Source organism: Bombina bombina, chromosome 6, assembly GCF_027579735.1.
Source record: "Bombina bombina isolate aBomBom1 chromosome 6, aBomBom1.pri, whole genome shotgun sequence".
NCBI classification, from domain to species: Eukaryota; Metazoa; Chordata; class Amphibia; order Anura; family Bombinatoridae; genus Bombina; species Bombina bombina.
The window spans coordinates 861,391,347-861,405,581 of record NC_069504.1 but is presented as its reverse complement, the minus strand read 5'-3'; the positions used below and the strand labels follow the sequence as shown (position 1 = coordinate 861,405,581).

Genomic DNA, 14,235 nt, shown 5'->3' with positions numbered 1-14,235 from the left:
ATTATCTATCTTTTTAAACAATATTAATTTTAATACGCTATCCCTTTAAGCCAAATGTGTCAGACAAATAGGAAACTGAAAGCTACATTTTGTCAAGGTATAAGGGTAGCAGACTTTTTTTTATTTTTTATGCATGAATGTGATTTATTTAGCCCCTTGGTTGTCAGAAACAAACCCATAAATAGTGTTTAAAGTGATGGTAAATCCTAGCATTTGTGAAACGCTAGGATTTACCAGTGGAACAAATCAAGGGGAAAAGTTATTTTATTTATCTGAAGCATTTGCCGCGCTGAGTGCCTCAGGCAGCCAATGGCAGAGTGCTATTTTGCTGTGAGGTGATTTTAGCCAATAGCATGCTAGCTATCCGGAATGGCGCCAGCTGGTCTGCACGGCTATTGGCTAAGAGGTGGAAACGTCACCTCACAGCAAAATAGCGTTCTGCCTGAGGAGCTCAGCACGGCGAATGCTTCAGACAAATAAAGGAACTTTCAGCATGAAGTATTAATATTTTATACTTCATGACTGAAAGTTCCCTTTGTTTCACTGGTAAATCCTAACGTTTTACAAACGCTAGGATTTACCGTCACTTTAAGCCACTTGTTTAAGAATAACACACCATGATATAACCCCTTGATTGACGGAGACATTATGCAGTAATTTATCCCTACAGTTGCCTGAAATACACGCTTATGCATATTAAAGGGACATATATTTGAAATGTTTGTTTTATTGTTTTAAAAGATAGATTATCCCTTTAGTACCCATCCCCCAGTTTTGCTTAACCAACACAATAATTTTGACTTATGTGATTACCTTGTATCTAAGCCTCTGCAGACTGCCCCCTTATCTCTGTTCTTTTGACAGACATGCATTTTAGCCAACCAGTGCTCACTCATAAATAACTCCACTGGAGGGAGCACAATGTTATGACACACATGAACTAGCACTGTCTAACTATGAAAAACTGTGAAAATGCACTGAGATAAGAGGTGGCCTTCAATAGCTTAAAGATCAGTTTATGAGCCTACTCAGGTTTAGCTTTCAACAAAGAATGCCATCAATGGTCAATAATTTCTGAAGGAAGGAAATATAGTGCAACATATAATGTTCTGAAAATATGTACAAAGCAGCAAATATACTGCATATTAAAGTGATGGTAAACTTACATGATTTTAAAATCAGGGCCAGAATCTAAGCAATATTTTAGATGGACTTTATTTGATCACTTCTAATGAAGATGCGCTGTAACTTACTTTTTAATCTAGCCGTATCAATACCCCACACTCTGGCCGCCCACTTTAATATTCATATGTTTGTGAGCTAATGGTTTAAAATTGTTTTCCAATCGGCGCTCTAGCTATACGGCTTTTTTTTTTTTTTGTAGCTAGAGTGTGGGATAATAGAATGGCACGGCTAGATTAAAAAGTAAGTTACAGTGCATCCTTATTAGAAGTGATCAATTAAAGTCCCTGTAAAATATCGCTCGGATTCCGGGTCTGATTTTAAAACATGCAAAGGTTAACTTCACTTTTATACTAATAATGTTTGTGTTGTTGAGAGCCAAACTGAATGGTGAAACACAATCTATATCTATGTTATGCATTTTTTTTTAACAGGGTCTGCACTCTCATTATGCATTAAAGGAACCCAAATATTTTCTTTCATGATGCATATAGAGAATACAATTTTAAACAATGTTCTAATTTACTTCTATTATCTAATTTGTTTCATTCTCTTGGTATAATTTGTTGAAGGAGCAACAATATACTACTATATATATATATATATATATATATATATATATATATATATATATATATATATATATATACAGCCACCAATCAGCAGCTAGAGCCTAGGTTCTTTACTGCTCCGGAGCTCACCTAGATAAACCTTTCAGTAAAGAATTATAAGAGAAGGAGCAAATTAAACAATATAAGTAAATTGGAAAGTTGTTTAAAATTGTATTCTCTGTCTAAATCATGAAAGATACATTTTGGGTTTCATGTCCCTTTAAAGGGACATACAAGTTGGTATTAAACTTTCATGATTTTTCTTTTTTTAAAATCTAATTTACATTTTTTTATTATTATATACTTAAAATCATGAATGTTTAATATTGACAAAGGGTGTTTTTCTTGTATATGTTAAGATTTTTTTTAAACCAAAATGTTTTAAATGTCGTAAATAATTTGAAAGTTCTTTTACAAGTATTGTTTTTTTCTAGCGATTGGTTGTAAATGCTGTTACCGTATATGTAGTAGTTTGGCGTCTATACTTTGTGGCACATTATCATAAGCCCTGTGTATTTATAGTCATCTGTGTCCATCATATATCTATATGTATCTTGTATATCTGTGTCTTTACTAGGTGTTTTTTGATGTTGTGGGTAGAGAAAGCGGTTTTAATAAAGTAATGCTCTGCAGGTCTCTGGCAGAAGTGGTTAGGGAGTGATACTCTGAAGCTCGACCCAGCCCTGAGGAAAAGGCACGGTCATCTACAGCACCCTTCACCTCATCCAAGCTGAGATATTTAATTTACTACACACTGCGCGGCCCTTATTACTTTGGCCATATACTCACTCACTATGGGCCCCATTTATCAACCTTCAGATAGGTTGGACATCACGCAATGCAAATACATCCACTGTTCCAAGCCACACGCTATAAGAGGACCAACTACCCAAAGTTAACAAAAAGTTACCTTATCACATTTGCCTTTATTAAATTAGGTAAAATGGCAACTCACAGTGAGCATTTTTTTAGATTTTAGTTATTTTTATGTACTTTTTAATAGAATGATTTGTTTTTTTTATAACACAACGGCTGTTATGAAAGATTTTATATAAATGTGCCGCGAAATTATTTGCCGACTTCTTTTTTTCATTTTTTATTCATAAACATTGCCTTTTTTCGATTTTTATTCATAAACTTTGCCTTTTTTTTTTTTTTAATAGTGCTCAAATATTAAACCATTGGCGTAGTTGTTTTGTGCATACAAAACAACACCAGTTGAACTACTCAATATACTGGACAACTAAGCTGTGGGTTGCTCTTTTATACCTGCTTATTGTAGACTGTTTATTGTTTGCTCTGCCAGACTTTGTTTCTCGCTTCCTTGCTTCCTATGATGTTTGCAAGCTCAAAGGTAACAGATGTGAACTTGTTTCCACTGCGATGTTTGTGGTGCGGAGGACAAGCCATTTGAAGGTATGATAACTTTGAAATCTGTTGGATTTGCAGCCGGACAACATCTCCATGAGGATAACGCTGTAATTGATCCTATTCAAATATTCAAGACTGAAGCATTCTTTATATCAATCTTCTTCTCTTTTTTTTTCAGTGGGAATCACAGTATAACTATAGACTGTATTTTGACACAAGCTTAATACAGTTGAAGGTTTGATAAATGAGGCCCTATAACTTGATATAATGAGGCCACGTAGAAACTCACACAAACCATAGCAATTGGCGTACATTCAGCCCCTTTGTCGTACATGTGTTCCATACCCCGTTCCCACACACACAAACTATCCTTCCCACAAGCACTATCATGTCTCTGCTTGGTCAATCTCCATCACTAGGCTTCTGTAACTGCTGTCATTGACTGCCATTAACAGGCCTGAATTTTAAGAAATCCCTGCTTGAGCAAATATAAATAAATGCATCAGCTGCACTGAATGTGTGAGATACTTGTTAACCACTTTTGTTCTAGCAGGTGCATTCTCAAAATCCTGATTGGCTAATGGCACATGACTACTTAGGCTGCCCAGCCCTTTCTTACATGCAGTCACTGCAAACTATCTCTTCGTCCTGTAATTCTTCCTGTTCTTCGCAGGATCTCCCTCGTTAAAACCTGTGATTCCTGAGGCTGATTTGACATCCCCCCCCCCCCCTCCTCGATGACACAGTAAGTGATTTTTTTTATTATTGATTGTATATATGGATTACTCCTATATAGTTATGTCAGTTGACTGGAGAAACTGTGTGTATAGCATTTGCCTGTCAGCTGTGCGCTTATACAAAGGGAAAAGTTGGCGATCAAAGAGAATGTACAAGCAGAGCTGTCAGCTTAGGGTTAAATCTTGGGGGCCCATTTATCAAGCTTCGTATGGAGCTTGAAGAGCCGTGTTTCTGGCGAGCCTTTAGACTCGCCAGAGACTGCTGCTCCATAACCTGTCTGTCTCCTCTGAGGAGACGGGCAGAGATTGCGTGAAATCAACCAGATCGAATATGATCGGGTTGATTGACACCCCCTGCTATCGGCGATTAGCCGTGGATCTGTAGGGGGCGGCGTTGCACCAGCAGTTCACAAGAGCTGCTGGCGCAATGCTGAATGCGGAGAGCGTATTGCTTTCCGCATTCAGCTATGTCTGTCGGACATGATCCGCTAATCGGATCATGTTGGACAGACATTTTATTAAATAGGCCCCTTGGTATTTACATATAGACCAAGATTTATTGGAGCTAGTGAGAGAGTACATTACATTATAATCTTATATGGACATAAAAATATAATGCTCTGTGTTTGCACATTTTATAAGTGTACTATTGCTAGCATATAACTATGTGTTTAACTCCTGAAAAGTTACCTTCAGACTTGGACCTAACTGAACACATATGGTGATCCAATGACAAGAGATGTGTATAGCCGCCAATTACCAGATAGCTCCCAGTAGTTCATTGCTTCTAGAGCCTATCTAAAGGCCTTTTTTAAATGATAAAAAGAGAACAAAGTAAATGTGATAATAGAAGTAAAGTAAAAACAGTTTCCGCCACACACATGTATTTAAAGGACAAATAAATAGGATAGAATAGCATAATCAACAAATACATAATAAAAAAGACAATGCAAAAGCATTTAGTCTCTTATTTCAGAGTAAGTTACATTTCCTTTCCCCTGCACCATGTGAGAGCCAATCAAAAAATGCTTATGTGTATATCCTGTGAATTTTGCACATGCTCAGTAAGAGCTGATGCCTCAGGAAGTCTGAATATAGAAAAAAATGTGGAGATTTTAATAATGTAAGTGAATGGGAAAGTTGTTTACATTTATGTGCTGTATCTAAATCATTAAAGTTAATTTTGACTTCAATGCTCCTTAAAAGGGACAGGGACATTACAGATAGAGAAACAAAAACAAATTTTAGAACCCTTCCTGCAAACTGAGTTAATGATGGAAATGGCACTAAGGGGCGAATGGAGAGCATTGTATGATTCTCTTTCAAACTCAGAAATATTAGAGCCTATAGATGAGATAGATGTGGTATCCTTTTTCTGAGAGCAGAGACCCCCCCCCCTTTTTTTTTTTTTTTTTCTTTTCTCTCTCTCCTCCCCCCCTCCTTCTCCTTCTCTCCTAGTGGGGGTTCAAGTTGTTGAGTCAGCTGAATTAAAATGTATGAGATGATTGTTTATACTAGCTTGTTTATGGTAAGGTTGAACCTGTTTCTCTTGTTCTTTTGGGTTTGTTTTGTTTTATTGTTGTTTGTATAAATTAAAATGAAGGGGCACAGATACTCGGGCAAGCAGATGGAATCACACTATACCTTGATGTGGATATCATGATAGCATTGGACTATATATCAGCATATGGACGTTTTTCCTTTTTTTTTTTTTTAAAGCTACAGATGGACTATTATCTATGGAAAGATCCATGTTAAACATATCTTACTTGATTTGTGTCTGTATTGTCTTGAAATGTGTATCTTTCAATAAATATATATATATATATATATAAAAAAAAAGGGACAGTGTACTTAGGCATGCAGCTGATTAGTTAATTGTGTTCAAAGTTGCTGCAGGATATTTGAACACTTTTTAATATAAAGGTAAATAATTATTTTTAAACAGTTTTTAATACACTCCGGAAGGTAAAATGGGTCATATGGAACCAAGGGGAGAACATTTTACAGTACAGCTTAAAGGCATAGGAAAGTCAAAATTAATCTTGTATGATTCAGAGCATTAAAAAATAATGCATTTTAATTCCCATAAACTATATATAATTAAACATTTTGTAGTACAATTTCAAAGTGTTTAATATCCCCTTAATGAACGAAAAATGTGGCTGGTTTGTTCTTTCTACTCTTGCACATAGGTGAACAACTATGCACATTTATAGTTCAGGTAGAGGGTAAAGAAAAGGTATGAAAAATATACTAATTTGACTACAATAATTTATTGCAAAATGCAGATATAAAGCTGTAGTTGCAGCTTCCAATTTGTATATAATGTTCCTATTAAATATGTGACTTTTTTGTGTACAGGTGCATTGTGGGCATTGAGGTTGGCTTGGGTAAATCTTTATTTCCATCTAAAGGGGAGGAGAGTCTATGGCTTCATTCATTAGTGTTGGGAATTTAGAACCTGGCCACCAGGAGGAGGCAAAGACACCCCAGCCAAAGGCTTAAATACCTCCCCCACTTCCCTCATCCCCCATTTATTCTTTGCCTTTCGCTCACAGGAGGACAGGCCAGAGAAGTCGCGAAGATCGAAGTAGTCTGTTATGGAGGTTAGTACTCTTCGCATTGTGACTTAAGTTTTTAAAGTAGTACTGTCACCCTCTCAGTGAGAGCCTGGGCAAAAGTTGGAGTCCAGAGATGCAGGGGAGAGTCTTTCTGCAAAAACCATCCCGAATCATATTAACAGCTCCACAAGCAATCGGCGTCAGCGAGGCTTCTAACCTGTCCACACTTAAAGGGCCAGTGTTCCTAGTTTCCACGGCATAGATTCTGGTAAGATCGTTTCATTTTTTATTACCTAAGGATAACACGGAAGACCAGGGTCACAGTGTGACATCCTTTTATCTTTAAAGAATCAAGGGTTAATATTTTCTGGAAAGGGGATTATTGAACAGGGGTGGTTTATACATATTGTTTATTGTGTCATTGCCTGCGTATGTGCGAGATGAGGCTGTGGCAATGTAGGGAACTTTCAGGTGGACTTACGGTAGTATTGTGCGGCCATTTTTGGACACGTTTTTCTCCTTAGGCAGGGGCGGTCCTGCCAGGCATTCATGTGACCGGGTGTGGCTATCTCTCTTCCTCTTTTGATCAGCGGCGCGAGGAGATGAAACGGTTTCCGTAGTCCGGGTCATAGGAGGGGTGTGAGTGCCCCAACCATTGGAAGTTATAAAGGTGCCTATTTATTAAGTTAATCTAGTCCATAATTAAAGGACAAGCTATGGAGGACTCTGACACCTCTTTAACAAGGTCTCATTCCTGTGTTTATTGTGAGGAGGTTCTGGTAGAACAGCCTGCTCAACTATGTTCCACATGCCTTGATAAAGTTACGACATCTAAAAGTAAATGGATGTCTAGTACTACTGAGCCGTCCACCTCTGAGGGTTCCCTGTCCCGTGAGGTGCATTCCCTGCATTCATCGCCAATTGCACATGCAGCGCCCCAGGGTCCAACCATTACTCCTGCGGGAGAGATTTGTTGGCCGTCAGATTTTGCGGATCAACTGCAAACGGCGGTATCGAAAGTGATCCATGCATTACCACGTTCTACTAAGTGCAAGCGTAGGGCGTATCATGGCGGCCCGGCCCAGGGGTTGTCTACGCCTATGGAAATATCAGAGGCGTTATTCAATGATGAGGCCCACTCCGACTCTTCGGAGGAGGCCCCTTCTGGCTAGGAGTCCATGTCATCTAAACCTCCGACTGCGGAGGAGCTTGACTTTAGCTTTAGGATGGAGAATTGCGCTTTTTGCTGAAGCAAGTGCTTGCTACTCTGGAGGTTTCGGAACCGAAATTTCCGGAGGAACTTAAGATTTGTAAGCTTGATAAGGTATATGAGGACAGGGTGGTGCCTCAGGCCTTCCCGGTTCCTGTTAAGATGGCTAATATTATTAAGAATGAATGGGAGTGATTAGGTTCTTCCTTTTCTCCTTCTTCCTTTAAGAAACTGTTCCCCGTTCCAAACTCTCAGCTTGAGCTGTGGGGTACTGTCCCTAAGGTTGATGGTGCTATCTCCACGCTCATGAAGCAGACAACTATTCCCCTCGAGGATAGTTTGTAATTTAAAGAGCCCATGGATAAAAAGTTGGAAAACATTTTAAAGAAGATGTTTTTCAGCCAGCAGCAGCCATAGCTGCAGTTTCTGGAGCTGCAACATATTGGCGTGAATCCCTGTGTGAAATAGTCGAGGGGGACACTTCCATCAACGAGATACAGGATAAGATTAAGGCGCTGAAGGTCGCCAATTCTTTCATCAGTGATGCCAATATGCAAATTATTCGCCTGAATGCTAAGGTGTCAGGTTTTTTTCCGTTTTATTCTCGCAGGCTCTGTGGCTAATGTCTTGGTCTGCGGGACATTGACCTCTAGTCGAGGCTGTTGTCCCTGCCTATTCAAGGAAAGATTCTGTTCGGTCCCAGGATTGGATTCGATCATATCCACGGTTACGGGAGGCAAGGGAGCTTTCGTACTGCAGGATAAGAAGGCTAAGACTAAAGGATCTACTTTTCGTCCCTTTCATGTGGACAAGGCCCAGTGCCAGCAGCCCGCCGCGAAAGCGGACCAGTCCAAGGGAACTTGGAAGCCGGCTCATTCTTGGAACAAGTCTAAGCAGAGCAAGAAGCCCGCCGAGACAACTTTGGCATGAAGGGGCGGCCCCCAACCGGTCTCCGGACCAAGTAGGGGACAGATTATCTCTGTTCAGAAGCCTGGTTGCAGGACGTTCAGGACCCTTGGGTTCTGGAAGTTGTTGCCCAGGGTTACAGGATAGGGTTTAGATCCCATCCGCCCAGGGGCAGATTCCTCCTGTCAAACCTGTCTTCAAGAAAAGAGAAAAGAGAGAGGCCTTTCTAGAGTGTGTGAGGATCTCTCCTCTCTCTGTGTTTATCGTACCAGTACCCCAAGCAAGAAAGGGGGGTCTAGGGTACTATTCAAAATCTTTTTGTGGTTCCAAAGAAGGAGGGCACATTCTGCCCGATTCTAGACCTAAATGCTTTAAACAAGTTTCTGAGTGTTCCATCGTTCAAAATGGAAACGATCAGATCTATTCTGCCCCTAGTTTCAAGAGGGACAGTTCATGACAACTATAGACTTGAAGGACGCTTACCTTCATGTGCCAATTCACAGTGGTCCACTTCAAGTTCCTAAGATTTGCGTTTTTGGACCAACACTTCCAGTTTGTGGCCCTCCCTTTTGGTCTGGCGACGGCCCGAGAGTCTTCTGGAAGCTTCTGGGGGCACTACTTGCAGTGGCCAGATCCAGAGGCATTGCTGGGCGCCCTATCTGGACGACATCCTAGTTCAGGCACCGTCACTCAGTCTCGCAGAGGATCATTTGAGGGCTCTTCTTTTGCTACAATCTCACGGTTGGAAGATCAACTCAGGAAAGAGTTTGACGCAGGAAGATTGCGTCCTCTTGTCTTGCCCTTTAGTCCTCCTCAAGCCCCTCGGTAGCTCAGTGTATGGAGGTGATCGGACTCATGGTTTCCACCATAGACGTCATTTAATTAGGCCAGGTTCCATCTCAGACCTCTTCAATTGTGCATGTTGAGACAGTGGAACGGCCATCATTCATATCTATCACAGCAGATATCCATGGATGCTCGGACTCGGATCTCCCTCTCTTGGTGGATCCGTCCGGAGCAACTGTCCATGGGGACATCCTTCTTGAGACCATCCTGGGAGATTTTGACCACGGACGTGAGTCTGGCAGGATGGGGAGCTGTTTGGGGTACCAGGATAGCACAAGGAAAATGGACACGGGAGGAGTCTCTCCTCCCAATAAATATTCTGGAACTCAGAGCAATCTACAATGCTCTGAAGGCATGGCCTCCTCTGAGGTCGTTCAGCTTCATCAGATTCCAGACCGACATTACCTCTGTGGCTAACATCAACCATCAGGGTGATACGAGGAGCTCCCTAGCCATGAGGGAGGTGTCTCGGATCTTGGAGTGGACGGAGCCCACAGCAGCTCGCTCTCAGCGATTCACATTCCAGGTGTGGACAACTGGGAAGCAGACTTTCTCAGCAGGAAAACCTTCCATCCTGGGGAATGGTCTCTCCACCCTGAAGTGTTTGTGGAGATTTGTCTCAGGTGGGGAACGCCGGGGATAGATCTCATGGTGTCCAGACTCAATGGCAAGCTACCCCGATACGGGTCGAGGTCCAGGGATCCCCAGGCAGAGCTGATAGATGCCTTAGCGGTGCCTTGGGGATTCAGCCTAGGTTATATTTTTTCCACAGTTACCACTTCTACCTCGTGTAGTGGCATGCATCAAACAGGAGCGAGCTTCGGCCGTTCTGAATGCTCCATTGTGGCTGCTGAGGACGTGGTTTGCGGATCTGGTGGGGATGTCATCCTCTCCGCCATGGAGGTTACCCTGTCGCAGGGATCTGCTGGAACAGGGTCCTTTTCAACATCAAAATCTTGATTCTCTGAGGCTCACTGCGTGGTGATTGAAAGCCTAGCCTTGGCCAAGAGAGGCTTTTCTGAAATTGTGATTGATACTCTAATTCAGGCAAGGAAGCCAGTTACTCGTCGCATCTACCATAAGGTGTGGAGGACTTGTCCTGGTGTGAGAAGCATGGATATCCTTGGCATAAGGTGAAGGATTCTGTCCTTTCTCCAAGTGGTCTTGCCGCCAGTTCCTTAAAGGGACAGATTTCGGCATTATCAGTTTTGTTGCATAGGAGACTTGCTGAGCTCCCTGACATCCAATCTTTCTTTCAGGCTCTGTCTAGAATCAGGCCTGTCTTTAGACAGTCTGCTCCTCCATGGAGCTTAAACTTGTACCTTAAGGTATTGCAGAAGGTTCCGTTTGAGCCTATGCATTCCATTGACATTAAGATTCTGTCCTGGAAGGTTCTCTTCCTGTTGGCCATTGCATTGGCACGCAGAGTATCTGAACTGGCTGCCTTTCAATGTGAGCATCCCTATCTGGTTTTCCATGCGGATAAGGCTGTGCTTCACACTGGTTTGGGGTTTCTTCCCGAGGTGGTGTCTAACCGTAACATCAATCAGGAAATAGTTGTTCCTTCTTTGTGTCCTAACCCTTTTTCTTCTAAGGAGAGGTTACTTCATAACCTGGGTGTGGATCGTGCCTTAAAGTTCTATCTTCAGGCTACAAAGGATTTCAGACAGTCTACATCTCTTTTTGTGGTGTATTCAGGGAAGCGCAAGGGGCAGAAAGCCTCTTCTACTTCTTTGTCCTTTTGGTTGAGGAGCTTGCTTTGCTTGGCCTATGAGACAGTGGGACATTAGCCTCCTCAGAGAATCGCAGCTCATTCAACTAGAGCTGTGGCTTTGTTTTGTGCCTTCAAGAATGAGGCCTCTATGGAGCAAATTTGTAAGGCGACTACCTGGTCCTCCTTACACACTTTTACAAAGTTTTACAAATTTTACGTTTTTTTGTTTCTCCGGAAGCTGTTTTTGGGAGAGAGGTTTTGCAGGCTGTGGTGCCCTCCGATTAGGGTCCGCCTTTTACCCTCCCGGGTTTCATTCAGTGTCCTCTAGAGCATGGGTATATGTTCCCAACAGTAATGAATTAAGCTGTGGACTCTCCTCCCCTTTAGAGGGAAAACATAAATTATGCTTACCTGACAATTTCATTTCCATCGTGGGAAGGAGAGTCCACGGCTCCCGCACGTATCTCCCATGGGCGGACCTAAATTTAATTAATCTTATGGCACCATTTATACCCTGATATTTCTCCTACTGTTCCTTGTTCCCTCGGCTTGACTGGGGGATGAGGGAAGTGGGGAGGTATCTAAGCCTTTGGCTGGGGTGTCTTTGCCTCCTCCTGGTGGCCAGGTTCTAAATTCCCAACAGTAATGAATGAAGCCGTGGACTCTCCTCCCCACGATGGAAATTAAATTATCAGGTAAGCATAATTTGTTTTTTTGTGTATTTTGCCAGCATTATATTGTTTGACTGCAGTGACAGGAAATATATATAACTGTGCTTACATGGGTCATTTTATCAGAATGTTTACTTTTATGGGATGTTTTAAATAGTGTCACTGTCTAATGCACTGTGCTAACCACACTAGTTTACACACACTTTCAATTTACTGTATGTGTTTATTTTTAGGGACTTCTTTAGAGCCCTTATTCTCTATACAGCATTTTACTAAGTGTTTAAAATGTTAAAGGGACATTATACACTACATTTTTCTTTGCAAATTTTTTTTGAAGATGATCCATTTATATAGCCCATACAAGGATTTTTTTGTTTTGTTTTTTTAAACGTATAGTTTTGCTTATTTTTAAATAACATTGCTCTTATTTTCAGACTCCTAACCAAGCCCCAAAGTTTTAAGAGAATGCCGAGGTATACCTACTCTAGCTTGCTTCTGTTTGTGTAAAAGGTCTTTTTCATATGCCAAAGGAAAGGGGAGGGGGGGAGTGTCTGTTATTTCCCACTTAAAGTGGGTGTTCTAGCTACCTTTTTAACAGAGCTAAATTGGGAATAAATTAAGTTTTTAAACGGTTTTATACTGGATTTTTATATGAGTATCTATGCATATTATTCTTTATAGTAGTGTCTATTACATGCAGTTATATGAAAATTTTGTGTATACTGTCCCTTTTGTATTCGGTACTTGTAAAGCGCGGCTAATCACCCGTAAGGGTCTCAAGGCGCTGCTCATTTTATCGTCCTTGTAAGGATGAAAGGCTGAGTGGACCTCACCGGGGATCAAACCTGCAACCCTTGGGTTGCTACAGAAGCCCCTGTCCTATAGAATTGTAACCCTGGGTTATTCTCCATATACCTATATACAAATGCCATTGTCTGGCTCCTAAATATTCTTACTGGCTTCCAAATGTTAAACAGAATTATTGTCCCCTGTGTGTGTATGTATGTATGTGTGTGTGTGTGTATATATATAGAGAGAGAGAGGATGAGTGAGAGAGAGAGAGGATGAGTGAGAGGATGAGTGAGAGAGAGAGAGGATGAGTGAGAGGATGAGTGAGAGAGAGAGAGGATGAGTGAGAGGATGAGTGAGAGAGAGAGAGGATGAGTGAGAGAGAGAGAGGATGAGTGAGAGAGAGAGAGGATGAGTGAGAGAGAGAGAGGATGAGTGAGAGAGAGAGAGGATGAGTGAGAGAGAGAGAGGATGAGTGAGAGAGAGGATGAGAGAGAGAGAGGATGAGAGAGAGAGAGAGGATGAGAGAGAGAGAGGATGAGTGAGAGAGAGAGAGGATGAGTGAGAGGATGAGTGAGAGAGAGAGAGGGAGTGAGTTGAGAGAGAGGGAGGAGTGAGAGAGAGAGAGGAATGAGAGAGGAGGATGAGTGAGAGAGAGAGAGAGGATGAGTGAGAGAGAGAGAGAGGATGAGTGTGAGTGAGAGAGAGAGAGAGAGGGATGAGTGAGAGAGAGAGAGAGGATGAGTGAGAGAGAGAGAGAGGATGAGTGAGTGAGAGAGAGAGAGAGGATGAGTGAGAGAGAGAGAGAGAGAGGATGAGTGAGAGAGAGAGAGAGAGGATGAGTGAGAGAGAGAGAGAGAGGATGAGTGAGAGAGAGAGAGAGGATGAGTGAGAGAGAGAGAGAGGATGAGTGAGAGAGAGAGAGAGAGAGAGGATGAGTGAGAGAGAGAGAGAGAGAGAGAGAGAGAGAGGATGAGTGAGAGAGAGAGAGAGGATGAGTGAGAGAGAGAGAGAGGATGAGTGAGAGAGAGAGAGGATGAGTGAGAGAGAGAGAGAGGATGAGTGAGAGAGAGAGAGAGGATGAGTGAGAGAGAGAGAGAGGATGAGTGAGAGAGAGAGAGAGGATGAGTGAGTGAGAGAGAGAGAGAGATGAGTGAGAGAGAGAGAGAGAGAGAGGATGAGTGAGAGAGAGAGAGAGAGGATGAGTGAGAGAGAGAGAGAGAGGATGAGTGAGAGAGAGAGAGAGGATGAGTGAGAGAGAGAGAGAGGATGAGTGAGAGAGAGAGAGAGGATGAGTGAGAGAGAGAGAGAGAGGATGAGTGAGAGAGAGAGAGAGGATGAGTGAGAGAGAGAGAGGATGAGTGAGAGAGAGAGAGAGGATGTGTGAGAGAGAGAGAGAGGATGAGTGAGAGAGAGAGAGAGGATGAGTGAGAGAGAGAGAGAATGAGTGAGAGAGAGAGAGAGGATGAGTGAGTGAGAGAGAGAGAGAGGATGAGTGAGTGAGAGAGAGAGAGAGGATGAGTGAGTGAGAGAGAGAGAGGATGAGTGAGAGAGAGAGAGAGGATGAGTGAGAGAGAGAGAGAGGATGAGTGAGAGAGAGAGAGAGAGAGAGGATGAGTGAGAGAGAGGATGAT

At 42.1% G+C, this 14,235-nt stretch overlaps 1 protein-coding gene across 6 annotated transcripts in view; it reads left to right on the top strand.

The window, feature by feature from the left end:
* Positions 1–14,235, top strand: part of KDM6B (lysine demethylase 6B) — a 459,620-nt gene that overhangs the window by 376,398 nt on the left and 68,987 nt on the right. For 4 of the 6 annotated variants that reach the window (XM_053718307.1, XM_053718310.1, XM_053718311.1 and 1 more), the window contains one exon: positions 2,427–3,909. The gene's annotated coding sequence lies outside the window, so the exon portion shown is untranslated. The remainder of the gene's footprint in view (positions 1–2,426; positions 3,910–14,235) is intronic. The other 2 variants (XM_053718306.1, XM_053718308.1) reach the window with 1 other exon arrangement.